Source organism: Dipodomys spectabilis, unplaced genomic scaffold, assembly GCF_019054845.1.
Source record: "Dipodomys spectabilis isolate Male_0828 unplaced genomic scaffold, ASM1905484v1 ptg000328l, whole genome shotgun sequence".
NCBI lineage: Eukaryota > Metazoa > Chordata > Mammalia > Rodentia > Heteromyidae > Dipodomys > Dipodomys spectabilis.
In genome coordinates, this window is record NW_024871005.1 from 1,311,815 (window position 1) to 1,330,629 (window position 18,815).

At 40.4% G+C, this 18,815-nt stretch overlaps 1 pseudogene; it reads right to left on the reverse strand.

Annotated features, from left to right (window-relative positions):
- Positions 1 to 16,361: 16,361 nt before the first annotated feature.
- Positions 16,362 to 18,352, reverse strand: LOC122128305 (annotated as a pseudogene).
- Between the last annotated feature and the right edge of the window lie 463 nt (positions 18,353 to 18,815).

Below are 18,815 nucleotides of genomic sequence, written 5' to 3' on the forward strand. Positions count from 1 at the left end.
TAGCAAAATAGTGTAAGGCACTTAGTTCAGGCCCCAGAACCAGCACTAAACAAAAGACAAACAAACAAGCAAACAAACCAGAAAGCAATATCTCCAAATAATTTCAAACAAAAAATTAGCCCTTATCAAAAACCACGAGTCAAAGTGAAAGATTAAAGACAAATTTCCCAATAACTGCAATTGAGATGAAAAAGAAAATATATCAAAAAAAATACCAAAATGTGTGGGATATGGCAGACAGATTAACCTCAATTCTCCAGTTCTTCCTTCTCAAAATGAAAATGTTTGCATACACCATAAACACATCAAAATGAGGGACAGACAAAGGGGAAATGATTAGACAGAGAAAGTGACTGTGGAGCTGATCCTCCCACTTCCTGAATACGCTTGAAAACAAAGACAAGCTTTCACAGAAGCAATGCCTAAGAGAACCCTGAAGAGGACCCTTGCAGGGAACATGCACCTCTCCCCTTGGGGTGAGGTGGATAATGACAAAACCAGATGCCAGAGCATATGAAGCTTGTCTAAAGGATATAAAAGACAGACCTCAGGAGCATACAGCCTGTTACCAATTCCTGGGCTTCCTTCTCACTCCCTTAGACCAAGAAGTCTGTACTTATCCTTTTCTTCTTTCTTGCCCTGGAAGCAAGTAGGCAAGGCTTTCCCACCTGAGAGTCCTCTTGGGGATTTTTACCAACCCAACAATAGTTAGAGGCTCACCAATAGCTAAGAATCTCCTCAGTTTCCCAGGCACCTTCCACTTACGGTCAAATAAACTTTTCTTCTTTTCCCATTTTTTCTGCCTTGAAATTCTTTATTTGATGGAGCAAAGGAAAGAAAGGACCTAAACCTCTTGAATGGTATAAAAAACACCAAACAGATGGGAGAAATGCTAGTTTTGAAAGCAACTGAAGACATGAGAATCAATTAGACAAATATGTCCCAAGTTACTTCATTGTTTCCCATGTATTCCACACATGCATGTCTCTGTAGAAGCCTCCAACTCAGAACTACTAGTGGGAAAAAGAAAAATAGATTCCCAACAGCAAAAGACTGAGAATATAGGTGGTTTGACAATAGGAGACACACTTGGGAATATCAGCCCTATTCCCTCCAAATACCAGAGGGAGAAACTGTGAGCTCCAGGAAGACTGGGACCATGCACACCTTACTTATTTCTGTAGAGAAAGCCTAGTTCATTGCCTGGCACACTAGTGGGAAGAAACACACTGTGAATGTTGGAGTCAAATGCTTTTTGGAATAGAGCATGATGCAGGTTCATCCACATCCAGTTCCTGTTTATCCCAGGCAAATCTAGAAGAACAGACAAGAAAAGTCTTGAAATTTACTAACAGGAGGTCTTTTTTATTGTGTTATACATATCTTCTGCCCTCCCTCCCTCACTCCCACCCCTCTCTCTGCCAGTTTTGAAATCTTGTTAAGACTTGATCTCTACATGTTGCCCAGAATGATGCAGAACTCTTCAGCTTCCCTGTTCTTCATCTCTTGGCCAAGAAATATGTGCCATTTTCTCTGCAGGGGATACTTAATGTAGTGAAGAATATTTTAGATCACGTATTTTGTGAAAGATTTTCAGTTTTTATTTGCAGAGAGATACAAGAAAAGAGACATGACTGTTCTTCTTGGTTATAATTCCTATACTGTGTGTTATACATGAAGCATCTATACTTTGAGAGAGGCAAGCACCACTCAAACCCTTTTAATTCCTCAGTGTTAGAAGAAAACATCCTATAATGTGATGTTACTGATGAAGTCCACTGGAGGGCGATATCCCCTGCTGTAAGGCATCCAAGACTGAGGAGACTGAAGAGGCAAGCATCATTCATCCCCTTTGCATTTCTCCAGTGTTACAGAAAAACTCTGGATATGACATTTTTCATGATGCCCACTGGAAAGAGATTGTCTTGTTGTCCACACATAGTACACAGTGTCCTGTAAGGACTGACTTTTGTTTCTTATAAACCAGAGTTAGAAGTTGTCATAGCACAGACCATCTCTTAAATAAAAACGGCCCTTCAGTAAATGTGAGAATGTAGAGGAAGAGGCAGTCTTGTCTCTTCTGTCTCCATTTTCTTACTTCTGGTTCCAGAATAGACTGGAACCCCAAGGATCCTAGGATCTTTACCATCCACACAGTTCTGTGACTACTTACTACAGGACACAGAAGACGTAGTTTCTTTTAGAACATAATTTTTCCTTTAGTTCTTTGGGCATCCCTTCAGGCAGAGCAGACAAGATTTGGTGGTGTTAATATTATAACTGTATCTGCCATTTGGCCCTAATTGTTCATTTCTCACCTACGCTATTGTAGACATTATGGCTCCTTGGCTCAGGAGTATCCCAAGGCTGGCACTCACATTCAAAAATCATCCTGAAATGGTCTATCCTCTAAACAACATCTGTTTTCCCTTACCTAGTCTCAGCAAATTTCATTCAAAGCTCTGCTCCTTAGAGTTCATCTGAGCTAATTTAGAAGCGACCCAGAGTAGTGGGGTGTGTTACTGCATGCCTGTAATCCCAGCATGAGAGAGGCTGACAAAAAGGGAATGTCAAGTTGAGAGCCAGAATGGGCTATATAGTGAGACTTGTCTGAAAGAAATGTGACCCACTGCATGTTGTAACACAAATGCATTTCAAACATGAGTGCATAGGTACACTGGAAGTAGATTGATAGAAACCTTGTTTCTTGTCAACTTGAATTTTGTTTATAGCTGAAGGAGCATTGGTTTAACCCACTTCTGAGCAAAATGAAAAGCAGTTATGGGTGGGATGCTCCATAACCATATAAGCATACCTTGCTTAAGAAGTTTATGAACCCCAAGATAGGCACACAAGTGGTTTTTTCTTTATTGCTATTGTTTCAAATGTATTTATAATGTACCATGTGATCTTTTTGTTTCTTTGTATGTTTCTCCCCCTTGGTATAACCCTGTTTTCACTGTATTTGATGTTGGTGCCCTGCATCTTGTATATATACTTATCTAATTTGGGGAGGGGAAGGGAAAAAACAAAATGCTTAAATAGGGATACAGGTTGACCCATTGTAACAATGAAATGTACAAGACACTATGTTGAAAAACAAACTTTACAATTTAGGTGGGGGGGAGGGGAGGGGGGAAGTGTAGTTGTGGAGGTGGGAGGGAAGGGATGGTAGGGGAAAAACAAAGGAGGGGTAACTGCTTGATAGGAAATGTACTCATTACCTTGCTTATGTAGTCATGTAACTGTAATCCCTCTGTACAGTATTTTACAATAAAAACATATTAAAAATTTAAAAAGTTTATCAACTGCAAATATGTATATAGCCAAAAATTTGCATGAAAAAGTAAAGCTTAAAATTTAAGAATTTTACAAAAAAGTAGAATCCCATACTGAGACTAGAACAAACCTGAATGTCCTGTTTCAAAAATCTTGTGTCTATGACTCAAGAGTGATGTGGATAAGTGAATATGACCATATGAAATGATGCTTATTGAAAAGAGCTCCAAGAAATTGAAAGAAGAAGTTTTTTAGTGTGCTGTCTACATTTATTACTTTTTCGTTTCTTTTTCCTTTGGTTTATTCCCTGTTGACACTTTTTATTTCTGTACACTTCGTCTTGTATATAAGTTTATCCGATTTGAGAAAGGGAAGGGGAATCACAGAAATGGTGGGACAAAGGGTGAACCAATGCAACAGTGATCCTCACTAAACACTATGTAGGAAATGAACTTTGCAGCTTGGGCAGGAATGGAGACGGTGGGGGGGAGAAAATAAGGGAGGGGTGACCATGTTCAAAAAGAAATGCACTCATTACCTTATGTAACTGTAACCCCTCTGTACATCTCCCTTACAATATTTTTTAAGTCTTGTGTCTAGACTTAAATTAGATTAGTATTTAGTGATATTTAGTCTGACTCTGGCTCTCCTAACAGTCCTTGCACAGAGCTGATGCTAGAGTTCCAGGAAGAGTTCTGATGAACTCTGCAATCTCCCAAGTGTATCCCCTTGTCACTATTCAAAGCCACAATCTTTCTTCTCAATTCAGCACAGTCTCCTAATGGCTAGCTGCATAGGCCACCAGGTCCAACACTGGACACGCTGCACCAAAATTACTTGTTGTCTTCCTCAGATTATATCATTCGTAGGGAGAATGATCAATGCAGATGTTAGTATAACAAGGTCAGGTCAAAGTCAATGAGTGTTTTTTAAACTCACTAAACATTAGAGGGTGTCTACACCCAATAGAGGCTTCCCTCAGAAAAACACAGCACTGTAAGGAATATCAGAAACCAGAAAAAGTAAAAGGAGTTTTGAGAAGAAGAGCATCAAATGTAATTGTAGAAAAACTAAAAAGTAATCAACAGCTACGTTTGGTTTGCCCCTTCATTCCATGGCGTAGAAATCAGGATAAATCAGTTATTTTCTCCTAAACACATCCTTTGTTTACTCAACAAGTATTTCCTGAGCAACTACATTTAATGAAGCACATGCTCAGCTGACTTAATCCCAGCTATAACCTTCAAGAAGGGATCAATATCATCAGGATGCCAACTGATACACAGACATCATCAGGGCTTCAGATTGCATAAGGTATTCATAAATCTCTTATCAGTGAATAAAAGCATAAATAAAGCAGGTGAATATAACATTATAAGGCCATCATCTCCTGATCTTCATATTCCAAAAAATAAAATAGGCAATACAATTTCAAGTGCCTGCTTAAGTATTTGTGGACATCTTGAATAAGCAGTAGAACAAGTAAAACCCATTGCTTACTTGGAAAATGACCCCTGCCTCTGTAACTTGGAAATCTCACAGACTTTGATGAAACTGGCATTCTGCTATCTTCTGAGTTTAGGAAATGGTGCCAGACAATGATAGCTATGAGGAAAATGAGGATTAGAACTAGCTGACTTTACTATGATTGTATGTTGGATTAGAAGTGTGAAAAGGAAGACAAATTCCAGCCATTATGATTTTATCATGTAGGCCTAGTTACAATGTTCATCCAAAGTCCAAAAGTTAGAATCTCCTGCAGTTTCAACACTGTTCTTGCCCATGGCCTCACATCTGAGGACCAGGACACACAGCCACCATGGAGACTTTCCTGAAATGGCAGGTGTCAAAGGAGCTCTGGTTCAACATAAAACCTAGATGTGCATAAACCCTGCCAACTAGAACATGCTGGTAAACCGTTCCATAAGTTTCTACTCCTGGCCTTACAAATATCCTGTCACTTTTAACTACTATCACAAAAAGCATTATAAGTATTTATCTTTGTCTCATCATCACCTGTGTGTTATTCATTCATGTGTTATTCATTAACCTCTGGGTCGCAGAAGAGTGACTAGCAGGGAAAGTATGTAATTGAGGATGAAGGATTACAATAATGCCTAACTTGGAATCAAGATAACATGTTGTAGCATTACCAGTCATTTTAAATTATGCTATATAATTGTTTTTTTGGGGGGGTCCAGTTGTGGGGCCTGAACTCTTGGCCTGGGCGCTGTCCCTCAGCTCTTCAGCTGAAGGCTAGTGCTCTATCACTTGAGCCACAGCGCCACTTCCAGCTTTTTTCTTTTTGCGTATGTGGTGCTGAGGAATCGAACCCAGGGCCTCAAGCATGCAAGGCAAGTGTTCTACCACTGAGCCACCTTCCCAGCCCCCATACTATATAATTGTAAGAGGATGGAACATATGAAAAGCATGGGTGCCTGTGGGTATTGCAGAGATGACAAGATCTGAATATAATTGCCAGAACACACCAGTAGCAGTCTCTTTTGGTTTAATAGTCCTTGAGAAGAACAAGATTGTTTCTATTTCTTAAAAGTTAGGGTTATTGGGGCTGGGGAGGTGGCTCAGTGGTAGAGTGCTTGCCTTGCATGCATGAGGCCCTGGGTTCGATTCCCCAGCACCACATAAGCAAAAAGAAAAAAGCCAGAAGTGGCGCTGTGGCTCAAGTGGTAGAGTGCTAGCCTTGAGGTAAAAGAGCTGAGGGACAGCGCCCAGGCCCAGAGTTCAAGCCCCATGACCAGACCCCCCCCCAAAAAAAGTTAGGGTTATTGTAAGTACTAGGGGGTCAATTCATGGCTATGTACACTTACCACATATTCTGAGCCCATTTTGCTCATTATTTTTGGTATAAAGTCTTATGTTTATTTACAGCCAACCTATAACTTCGGGCTCCTGGTTAGGCGTCCTGCATAGCTGAGAAGATAGACATATCACCATGACCACTTTTTAGTGTTTGAAAGGAGTTGTTGCAAACATTTTGCTAGGGCAGGCATTAAATTGTGATCCTCTTAAGTACCTGAGATTATATGTGCGAGCCATCACTCCTGGCTGTAGTATTAGCTCTCATCTCATTGAAAGCAATCAGAACACACAAAATAAAAGCTTCTCATAGCGTTATTAATTTTATAGCTTGTCAATAAGTATTTTTTCAGTTCAGTAACATGACTAAGATGAGCAAAAATTCCTGATAATGCTGTTCCTCAGGGTACAGAGGCATTTGTTTCCTTTTGAAACTCACATTTACGCCAGTCCTGAGGGTGTATCAAGGGAACTCCTTTGTTAGTTATTATTTAGTATAGCAGGGACACTGAGAGCATAGGACCCCAACTTCCTGATTACAAACTGCACACCCAAAGAATGCCAGCACATCTACAATTATAAAAAATGAGTGATTTGTCTGTCTCTTAGATAGGACACATTTCTTAATGGACATTCATCAATCACCTACCATATGCCAATCACTTTGGCCAGGTAGCAAGCAGAAAGACCATATGAACAATAGCCATCCTCCTAAGAAGCCACATGGAAGGGGAGAAACAGAACAAATACAGATGTGTATAAAAGACATGTCCTGTCAGAGCTGTATTCCTCATGTTTGCACAGGAGGACAAGATACAGAATTGTTCCCAGGTCTGGACAAATACAGAAGAAAATGTAATCACATGCTGCGTTCCCAGATTCTTCCTCATCAATTTGTCCATACCTTCACTTAACTCTTTCTGGAAAACTTGTTTGTTGAAGAAAGAAACTGTCAGACCTCTACTGTCTTCTATCACAAAGCACTCACCAGGGCCATCAAAAGTATATTGTATATTTCACTGCCTGAGTGAAATTAAATAATAAGTAGATCTGTCATCTAGTAGGGATAAATATCCCATGGTTGGTTAGAAAAAAATAAAATACTCAATGTTTGCACAGGGCACCCTCCATTCCAAATGCAGAGAGAGAAGCAAGCAAGAATGTCAAGAAGAAAGTGAGCAGGGCAGGAAAAGTCACATCAAATTCTGGCCATTCCCAGCTCCTGAGGAATTACATGGCAAATCTAATAATCCGGAAGGGACTGGCAGAGTGCTGGGAAGGAAATTTATTTTTCTAGTGTTCTAGATGTTCCATAATCCTTCTGACACCATGAAGACAAATGTCACAACACTGGCCATCCCCACCCTTGAGAAAATGGAATGTGTTCAGTTCAGGCCATGTCCCTACTTGCCATTCATGACACTCCTTGCTTCTTCATAGCCCCTCAGCCAGCCTCACAAGTATCAGCACATTCCCAATGGGCATCCCTCCTGGTAAGGCCAGAGCAATTACCTCCATGGCTTTAGTCTATCGTTTCCACATAATTTTCATGTTGAAAAGCAAAGTCATTTGAAATTCCACTTATTTAGCACTTTCTCCTAAGATTTTTAAATGAATGGTGTTGGGAGGGATCAGAAATCACTTTGTTTCTGCTAGAAAGTGGTACGTAGCAAGGAGGAAGCATCTGGAATAGTGTGACTTTACCAAAGAGATTCTTTAAAAGATTGGTGAGTTAATCAGCATGTCAAGGAATGTCCAGCAGAGAGAGAAATGGCAGATGAAATAAAGAGACATCACCTGAAGGAGATCAATGCACAGTTTCTGGTAGGCAAGTTTTTAAAGAGCAGATGCTCAGGCAGAACACAGCTGAGCTCCAGAGCTCCCGGTCACACAGGCTGAAACAAGGTTATGATCTGACAGGGGGTGGGATACTGAGCACAACCAAGGAGATGGACATTTGCTGGGAGTGGGGCAATCTTTCACTTGCTGACCCAGTTTAGCTGCAGTTATGTTTGAAAGCAATTAGGAAGTCTCATGGGCTTTCTTCTCCTCTCTCAAAGCACAGCAGAGTAAACCCTTCTGTTGAAGGGTATGGGGGGATGTCAGAGATTTGAGGGGAAAAAGTTTTTTCTGGGTTTCTGTGGCTTAAGCTTGTAATCCTAGCTATTCAATAGGCTGAGATCTGAGAATAGTGGTTCAAAGCCAGCCATAGGAGCAATGTCTGTGAGATACTTATTTCTAATTAAGCATCAAAAAATGTTGGAAGTGGACTCGTGTCTCAAGTGTTAGGGTAATAGCTTCTAGCAATAATGCTCAAGAACAGCACTCAGGCCCTGAGTTCAAGCCCCAAGACCAGCACAGAAAGCAAGAATGAAAGACAGAGAGAGACAGAGAGAGAGAGACAGAGACAGAGACAGAGAGACAGAGACAGGCAGAGAGACAGAGAGAGACAAAGAAGAAGAAGGAGGAGGAGGAGGAGGACGGAGGGAGGGAGGAAGGGAGGAAGGAAGGAAAGGGAAGGAAAGGAAGGAAGTGAAAATGAAAAAACAAAAGTTATGACCAGGAGAAAACCCACTACCTTCAGAAAACAAGGGTATAACCCCCAACTGAGCATGGTAGTACATGTCTGTGATTCCAGAATGAGGATTCCTAGTTCAATGCCAACACGTGCTATATCAAGACATGGTTACAAAAAGGAAAGAACAAAGGAAGGGAGAGAAGGGAGAGAGAGGAGAAGGGAAAGGACAAGGGAGAGAGAGATAAAAGGAAGGCAGGGAGATAAGGGAAGAAGTAGAGAAGGAAGGAAGGAAGGAAGGAAGGAAGGAAGGAAGGAAGGAGGGAAAGAGGGAGGAAGGAAGGAAGGAAAGGGAGGGAGGGAGGGAGGAAAGAAGGAAGGATTGATTTAGGAAAAGTCTTCCATCCAAACAAGTAACATAAGGTCATAAGGGACCCAGCAAACTCATACTTAGACCATACTAAAATACATTAGAAAAAAATAGTAGTAATAAAGAGGGACATTTACTATCAGGAAAAGAAAACATTGGCCAGAAAAGACTGGTTTTCACCTTTAATCCTAGCTTCTCAGATGGCTGAGTTATGGAGAATTATGATCTGGAGTCAGCCAGGTAAAAAAATTCATAAGAATCCATTTCCCCAAACACAAAAAAACAGGCTATAGGTATAGCTAAAGTATTAGATTGTTAGCCAAGCAATCAAGATAAGTAAGCTCAGAGTCATGAGTTCAAGCCCTGATACTGAATATATATATATATATATATATATATATATACATATATATATATAATGAAAGTATACCTAGAAATAGGCACACAGATATGAAGCAAAAACTCTTAGGATTCAAAGAAGGCAGAAAATTCAATTAGTACTGTCAATAATACGTAAAATTACTATGCATAAAATCAATTTTACTAAATTTTATTTTCATGTTAAAATAGGGAAAATTGCAATTAAAAAATTTTACACACCAATGAATATGCTCATTCTGTGTCAAGTTATAAACAAGGTGCCTGACTCCTATTTGCATGTAGTTTTAATATTAGTTCTTGGGGAATGTAGCTCAGCAGTAAGGTGATGCCTAGCATGTAGAAAGCTTGAAATTTTGACTGCCAGCACACTAAAATAAAAGTTAAAGTAAAACCTAGAAAAGGTGCTATCTTAAAAAATACAGTAGGTACAGCTCTTTCATTTCTTCTTCAATTTTTTACCAAAATTCTAACCCTACTTATGTTAGTAAGAATTGCAACCCATCTACTGAAGTTCATATGGAGTCTTGGTTGCTGAATTTGTATTAAACATCAGTTTTTGCTAGGAATGCTGTTTTTTAAACACTCAGTAATATGATCAACTTTAGAAACAGTTAAAAATATTTCTAAACCTTACACAAGATGAGACATTGTTAAGGTACCAGCACAGTCAGGCTGGAAAGGGTCCCAAAGTGCCCTTCCATTACACACATTTAGCAGATACTTGGTTTATTATTTTATAAAAGATTGCTTGTGTTGGAGTCTGAATAATTATCAGTTTTTTCAAAATGTAATTTCCCAGAACTACTCCTCCATATTTTGGTGTGGAAGAACAAAATGTCCTCTTCCTTTCTGGCTGGTCCTGGAGCTTGAAATTAGGGCTTGAGCACTGTGTCTACAATTTTGTGCTCAGGGCTAGAACGCTATTGCTTGCACCACAGCTCCACTTCTGGCTTTTATTAGGTGGGTAATTGGAGATAAATATCTCTTTCCTCCCTGGGCTGCCTTCAAACAGCGATCTTCAGATATCAGCGTCCTGAGTAGCTAGGATTGCAGGATGAGCCATCAACATCCAACGGAAGTACTTTTCTTGCTGTCTGTCATCTTTCCTTGGGGGAAAGGGGAGGGACTTTCAGTAACGGACTTTCCTTCACTTGGTCGATCATGACTGAACCCACAGCATCCGGATCTTTGGGAGCCGCAGCAATGAAGTTTGAGGCTGAGATTTTTGACCAAGTTTTCCTGTTTCGTTTTAAGGGTGAGCTGAGAAAGCTTCGGGGAAGGAGAGAGGACCTGAAGAAGGCAGCGATTGGAGGGAGCCTGAGAGCGGTGCCTACGAATAATTCTGGAACTCGATTCCTGTCATCTTTATCTCTCTTAGTCATCCCTTTGCAGTCAGACCCCATCCTTCCCTCAGCCCAGATTGTGCCGAAACTTCTCTGTCGAACCTCGCTTTTCGTACTTTTGTACAGAAAAGTTTGTACACTTGTGTGGAAAGGATGGTTTCTAGGTATCCATTAGTCCCAAGTGTCCATTTCCTAAAGGAGCATTCATGGCAGGTGCTACAGGCTTCCCATGGTTTTTCATTCACTAGCCGGACATCAACAGTATTTTTTGTTTTCCAGGGGGATAACTAAGTTGCACCTTGATGAACTTCAAGTTATGCCAGGTAAGATGATCTCTAGGATAGTTCTTGTGCAACTAACCACTTCTTTTACCTTTTGCTATAGAAGTCATAAACATGTTAGCTGATGGCGCCCAAACCTGCATCCTCCATATCAGCGCAGATACATTGAAGTTCACTGTTGCCCACGCTGAAGATGAGATTTACTCCTCTTATGAGCTGCACCAGGTTAGCAAGAGCTCCCAGAGGCTCCATACTGTCCCCATAGCCACTAAATGGGCCACAAATGCCTGCTTTCTTTCTGCAGGAGTGCTATTTCACCAAATTTGAAATGGAAGGCAACTCTGAGGAAAATAACGAGATACATTTAGAACTAGGATTGGATCGGTTCTGTGCAGCCTTCAATGCTGTCCAGAATGGCAGAGCCATGACCATGAAATTGAGTAGCATCCATCCTGGTTGCCTCACTGTCTGTATAGAGAAGGTGAGCACAGAGAAAGGGGTTTCTCAAACTTTCTAGAATGGTCTTGCCTTAGAACAAATAAAAGTTATGGTAAGCTTGGGCTTCATTGAAATATTTTTAAAAGCTCATTGGTCATCTTCAAAATTAAGCATCTGGTTAATGAATATTTTTCCTCATTGTAGTTGTTTTATTATACTTGTTCTTTTTAAAATTATTTATTTATTTTATTAAGTAGTTGTATACAGGGCTCCAATTCCACAAGTACAATGCGTAGTGATCAGTGATAACCTTTCCAGCATTCTGCCTGATCTTTCCCCACCCCATCCCCTCTCTGTACTTAGGTTACATAGGTCAAATTTTTACATAATGTGCATTGAATATAATGTTTGTATTTGTTCACACTTCTTCCCTCTAAGGCCTTCTCATGCTACCACCACCATAGAACATATTTTGATATCTTGGTAATTTATTTTGTTAAATGGTTTGCTAGTTGTTCAGAAGGCTAAACCCTTTAACTATTTCCCTAAGCATACTATCCGTCAGTCAATATATTTGTGTGTAAATTATGTATGTTCTATTAAATAATGTAATCACACAATGTTGAAGCAAGTTTCTGCCTTTTCAAACATTAAAACATCCAGCACCTCTGTTTCTTTCAGTGGTATTGTTGCTCAGTGTCGAAATCATACTTCTACCTGTTCCAATTAGATGTTTTCTCCTTCCCCTCCTCTGCCTTAAATTATCTGGTTATTCAGCAGTAACACATTGACTTTGTGTGTTGTTGCCAGATGAGTTTAGTGCACATGTCTCCTCAGAATCAGATACACACATGCACACGCATGCATGCACACACACACACAAACACACATACACACATAGAACATATCCACAGAAGGAAGTTCAAAGTTCATATTTCTTTCCATTTTAGAGTATGTCTGAATAACAGGACACTTTGAAACTTTTTCTAGCAATATTATGAGTGTATTGTTAAAGTTAGTGGCACAAACTTCATAAATTATATATCTTACTGAAAAAAATTAAATCAAAACTTAACTACCAATGCTAAAACAAGGATACAGCTTGATCCATTGTAACAATGAGATGTTCAAGACACTATGTTGAAAACGAACTTTACAATGGGGGGGGGGAAGGAGGAGTTGGGGAGGTGAGGAGAGTAGGGATGGTAGAGGAAAAACAAAGGAGGTGGTAACAATGCTTGGTAGGAAATGTACTCATTACCTTACTCATGTAACTGTAACCCCTCTGTACAGTATCTTTACAATAAAAAATATTAAAAAATTATGTACTAAAGAATGTTCTCCAAAGTTGAGAACAGTAGTGGCATTCTATCTTCCATAGTTTTATTTACAAATCTAATCTCTTCTTTCAGGCAATATAAAGACAATATGTCACTTAAAAGTTTTAGTAATTGCCAAATATATAAAAAGTAATTAACTACTCAAAATGAATGCTATTCAAAACAAAGATGTTGATCTTGTTAGTGTAGATTCTCATTTAGTAGTTGTGGTCATAGAGTTTTCTATAATGAGGCCCTTGTAGAAATTAATAGGAAATAATATGTACATTTCTAAATTAAAAGATAATTAGCAATATGCCAAAATGAATATAAATACTAATTCACTACTTATTTAATAAAGAAAAAGAAATGTTTAAAACACCTATGCCCATAATGCCATTGAAGATTTCCAAAGGATACACAAGAGACTGATTACTGACATTTTTCCTGAGGATATTTTTGATTCTTAACATGATGTACAAAGGCTTTTCCTGTGTGAAAACCTTAGAGTTCAATCCTAAACCCAACACATTAAGTATTTTCCATGATGGGTTCCATTGTCTTCCCACTACATGAGTGGTGAGGTTGAGCCTTCACCTGGAGTCTTTCTCCTTCCCTCCAAAGCATTCTATTCCTTTCCTGCTCAGCACCAGGGCTTCTTGACCTCTGTCACCCTTACAGTCCTCCTGGGTTTGTGTTAGCAGAACAAGTTTGCTCATTCCATCTGACAGATTCATATGCTATTCCTCTTTTCCATGATTTTCCATGGACATCTGTTTCTCTACTTACTGTGACTTCTGTTCAGATTTTTACCTTCTCTTATAGTATAGCAACCACCCCTCACTCAGCCTGGTCTCTGTTCTAGTGAGTGTCTCATTCATATATATATATATATATATATATATATGTATGTATATATATCTTGTCTCATATATATGTATATATGATATATACATGTATATATACTCATATATATCTATATCTATATCTATCTATCTATCTATATAGCTTGCCTTACAAATGCTTTTGTCTCACTGGGACATCCAGGACTTTAAAAGTCTCATTTACTACACTTCTCAGTTCCTTGGGACTCAGAGTAGAAGAAGCAGAACATCATTATGGGTTGTGTGAAAGTTGAGTGAATGGTTTCAGTATGTTTCACTTATATTGGGTATTTTAGGTTGTTTCTTAATCTGGGTGCTCTGATTTTGCCTATGCTTCAATACTGACAATATAAAATGTTTGAACTCTTTTCTTGGTAGTTATCGCTGTCAGGCAAGATTCGCATTATGACACATCAATTCCCAGTAAAGATTATCCCCAGAAACTTGGTGAAGTACATGCTGTAGAACTCTGAATGACTCACCTGTGAATGATGCCTGCAGTCCTGTTTCAACACCATTAAAGAATTAGACTTGCTTTCTCTAATGTTCTATTTGTCATAATCTTGCATTCTACTTAAAATTGGGAACATTTCTGACAATGAAATGGTACTAATATTGTAAGGAAAATAAAGCTGAATATTTATCTTTTGTTATTTTTGGAAGTGCTCTCAATACGATGTTGCATAGAATAGAAATAACATTGTTGACCCATTTGAGAGAAAGTGCTTTGCTAATAACATTCTTTAAGTAAAACAAAACAAATCAGATGTTTCTCCTAAGTTGTGTAATGTCTCAGACTGTTTTGAGCCTATCTACTGGAGCTCCTATATACTAAGTGAGAGGATCAATACTTGTAACTCAGGCTGTGGGGCTGTTAGGAGGTGAGGGATCTTTTAGGATCTAGAGCCTAGTAGAAGGGAATTAAGTCATTGGGGTGTGCCCTTGAAGGAGATATTGGAACTGCCCCTGGTCTTCTCTTACTCTCTGCTTTCTTGCTGCTATAAGGTGAGTGGCTTCCTCTGCCACCTTCTTCCACCATGATTTACTGCCTTTCCACAAGCCCCAAAGTAACAGTCCAAACCAGCAATGACCGAAAACTTCACAGTTGTGAGTCAAAAAACTTGCCTGTTTATAAGTTGGTTATCTCAGGTATTTTATTATGATGTGAGAAAAGGAAGAACACAGTCACTGGTTATTTATCAGAAGTTATCATTCTTCAGTGGGATGGTGTCTTATTGGTCCACTTATTCTTTACCTGGCACAATTTCATCATGATAAATAACTTAAAATTTCTACTCATGAAAACCAAGCTGGGCTGTAAAACTTTTAGGAAATGCCATTTGTGTGCTCCGTATAGTCTAACACTAACAAGGCAATGGCTTCTTTACTGTTTCCATACTTTGACCATTGTGAATTGTGCTGTAATTAGCCAGGGTTCTCTCTAATCTCAGCAAAGAATGACAGTGAGACTTTGATGAGGTTCCAATGAATTTGTAGATCGCCAACAGTAAGACCATTTTCACAATATTGATTCTGCTAGTCCATGAAAATAAGAGGCCTTTCCAACTTCTGGTATCTTCTTTAACTTCTTCAAAAATTCATAATTATTATTGTAGCAGTTTTAACCTCCTTGATTAGATTTATTACTAGATATTTTGGGCCTATTTTGAATAGAATCATGCTCTTAATTTTCCTCTGATCCCATTTATTATTGGTATTTACACAATCTACTGACTTTGTTTTTATTTTGTATTCTTCTGCTTTCTTGAAGTTGTTTGTCAGCTCTACAGGCTTGGGGTGTGGTTTAAAGGTCCTTTATTTTCCATTTTCTATTTTTATCTTTTTTTGCAACTTAAATTTTATTTTCTTTTGTGAAAATAAACAACTGAAAATTTAATTTGCTCCTAAAATCATAAAAACCACAAATTAAATATACAGGAAAAGCATGTGAGGTGTTTGTGAAAGGGCAGAGGATCTTAAAATTTGGGGGATTGTTAGCACAGACCCAGGTGACAGGATCCAGAATCTGGAATCGGGTCCTGCCTGTCACTCTGAGTCCCTGAGCAGGAAGCTCTCAACTGGTAATACTAACTTCTTCACAGTGGCAACGACAGGTACCTTGAGTGTCTTTAAATGTTGGACGGACTATTTAAGAGGACCTAGTTCCCCACCATAAGTTGGAGGCTGGCCAGTATGTGCCTACTGAAGGAGAAGGGATACTGGTAGAAACCAATCAGGCCAAGATATCTTCACACATGGCCATGGACTTACACTGAGCAGAGAACAAGGGAGAAAAACCCATAATGTTTAGCATCTGGTAAGAATGGGCTAGGGAACAAGAATGGATTCAGATGAGGAGGCACCTTGCTAGAGATCCAGACCCTGGTGACCCTGTAGACCAAAGCTCAGATAGGCAGAGGCTGATGAGGAGAGGACATCAGTTGGTAAAGAGGTAGTGAGAAATTATCTCTTGCCCAGATAGGTCCACCACAGCATGCACAGTGGAAATACACACTACATTTCAGTTCTCTTTCTTCTAATGATTTTGATTCTGTTTTGTTTTGTTTTATAAAAAACTTTTTACATCCATACAATCTAAAGTGCCTTTGTTAGCTGCCACATTACAAAACAGTATGAAAGGATCAAATACTGAACAATGAAGATTCTTTTCCTTTTGAATAAGTACTAGTCATTATCACTCACATGATAACCTGCATAGATTGAGGGGGGAAGTTTAGTGGGCACATTTTATGACCAAAGAAAGAGTCTGGGCCTGTAGCTTAGGGAAAGCCTACTGGGCATGAAATGTGGCCTGAAAGAAACTGGGAGAAGTAGGCAGAGTGGTGGGCATGGACTATAATGGGAAAGTTGAGGAAACGAGGGGAGGCTGGCTACCAATCTAGATGGAGGAACTGAGTGCAGCCTTAACTGACAGGAAGGCAGTTGTGTAGAGAGCCAGACGAGCAGGGTCTCTGATTTTATAGTGAAGGAAAGGGGTTGTACTTGCCCAAGTGGGTTGCATCCAGGGCAGCTGATGAGGCTTAGCCTGCAGAGAAGGTAGCAGGCAGTTTCACAGTGGGCAGGTACTGAACATATGGCTTCTTGCTCTTGGAGGTCAGAGCACCCTCTGCTTCTTGGACTTTGTGTTTTGACTATGTCTGTGACAGCTGCTTTTCTCTCCTTCTCTTCCTTTTCTTACCACAACTGTCCCACTCTGACCAGGTTTGGTAGAGCTGTGAATGAAGCTGCCACTCTTCTGGGCTAGTTCTTTGTACTTGGCCTTTTCTTCTCCAGACAGATTGTGCCAGTTCCTTCCCAAGATTTGGTTAGTGGCCACACTTTCCTTCAGGGTGCACCAAGCCACCACTTTGGCTCTCATCTTCTTCATATACAACATGAAGGCACCCAGAGGCTACTTCACATGTGGCTTCTTCTCCTTCTTGTTGAAGGTGACTGGGGATTTTGTTCTCTCCATGGGGCTCAAACTTGAGTCTGCTGGGCCTTGCCTCATGATGGGGAAGATGATGGCAGAGTAGGGGATCCCTGAGGTGGACATGCCAGGATGGACTTTGAAGCATTTATGGCAAAAAGCAGAATAAGAGTGTAGAAACCACCAAGAGGGAGAGAGTACACGGGCTTTCCTAGCTGTGGGACAGACCAGCCAAAGGAACTGGCAATTTGTCTAACAGCTCCTGAAGATAGAGGGTAATATGGTAACAGCAGGTAAGGGGATGGAACCATTTCTGTCTTTGACCAATATCTAGGGAGAAATATTTAAGAAGACAACCAGGGAAGAAGTGTTTGCTGCTTTAGGTGATGGGGGCTTTAAAGGAGTAGGTATGATATGCATGCCAAACATCTAACTTTGTTAGACTGAAACTTTGTTGTACTAGTCCATGTGCCCTGGCCTGTTGCACTGGAGGGAACATTAAGGAGGGGCTAATTCATCTGCAGCTACTTGTGTGTTCCACTGGAAGACAGAGGGTGTTTGGAGAGGTACTGGCTGCTCTGGTAGGTGATCATCAGGAAGAGGTAATCTGGGTATGAGTTTCACTTAAAGAAATTGCCTTCCTGGGGACTTCTCACTAAGGAAAAGTAGTCCCATGGCTTTTGGAAGATGATCCAAGAGGATGAGCTCATCTTTTTCCCTTAGGTCATCCCCTTGTTGGGTTTCTCCAGCTCCAAAGTTTCTGCAACACCTGCAACCACCAATGCCATTCATGTGATGCCACAGCCACCACTACCCAGCTGGGGCATGTAGGAGTAGTGGGCCAGAGCTATCTAACCCAAAGCCGCATGCCTCCTGCAACCAGAAGGTAAGGCCTGGACTGGCTAGAGTCAGAGCCTCTCTTGCACTGCAGACTCACAGTCACTGCCTGATTTCACTGGGGCATTCCAAAGCCTGCTCTATTGTTTCTTGAAATACTTATACAAAGGAATTTCAATTTAACATGTACATTTATGCATATATTGCATTTGGATTGGAATCACACATTACTAAGATCGCTGGAGAAGTTACATTGTGATCATATTCAGGGCAGCCATAATCCTTACGTAGTCCTCCTACATGTGAAGCTTGAAGGGGGGGGGGGCAGGTAGTAGTGGGGCAATTCTGGAGGGCACTCACTCCACCAGTGGATGAAAGGCACAGATCAACAGTCCATCGGCAATCGTTTTAGGAATTGGCTGTGTAGTGACCAGGTTGAGAATCCTCCAAGACAGCATCTTCTCATTCCTGGGTCACTCAGGCCTCCTTCACATCTGCCCAAGGCACCAATGTCCCTGAGATTTCATGCCAGCAGCCACCTCTATCCTGTCCCTTATAATGGCAGTCATGTATCCTGTCCAGGGACTCCCTTCCACAGGACTACTGTCCTTCTAGGTTTTCCCCTATAAACACAGTCATCTCCAGGTCTTGGCCTCACAAGAACCCATTCTGTGGCATGTTCTGCTCTCTCAAGCCAGATATCTTCACTATTTTCTACTCTTTATAGCCATGCTACAGTGTCAGATGTAGGTACCCATACCCAGTGCACTTGTCCAGGCCCATACCTCTGCAAAAATGCACCTCACTATGACCCTGCTCTTCACTGCTGTACCAAATAGGGCTATATTTCTGCAGCAAAGGCACATAGCCAGACTCCTTTCTCCACAGCATGCCTCCAGTTTGGCCACTGATCTCTCTGGC